This window comes from Arachis duranensis, chromosome 2 (assembly GCF_000817695.3).
Source record: "Arachis duranensis cultivar V14167 chromosome 2, aradu.V14167.gnm2.J7QH, whole genome shotgun sequence".
Classification (NCBI taxonomy): Eukaryota; Viridiplantae; Streptophyta; class Magnoliopsida; order Fabales; family Fabaceae; genus Arachis; species Arachis duranensis.
Genome location: NC_029773.3, coordinates 22,977,020 through 22,977,342, shown reverse-complemented (window position 1 = coordinate 22,977,342; position 323 = coordinate 22,977,020).

Below are 323 nucleotides of genomic sequence, written 5' to 3'. Positions count from 1 at the left end.
GCCAAGCTTTCAAAGAAAGCTTCGGTCCAAAACACTAGACATGGCCAGAGGCCAGCCAAGCCTTAGCAGATCACTGCTCCAAAAGCAAGATTGATAAAAATCAACAAGCTCTTGTGATGATAAGTTGAAACCTTGGTCCAATGAAATTAGACATGGCTTCTCAGCCAGCCAGATTTCAACAAATCATCATGAAACTCTAGAACTCATCTTCAAGAATTTCGAAAAAAATAAATACCTAATCTAAACTAGAACAATCCCTGGCAATAACACCAAAAACTTGATGTTGTTGCCGGATCTTGGCACTGATGTTACCAAAAGCTTGC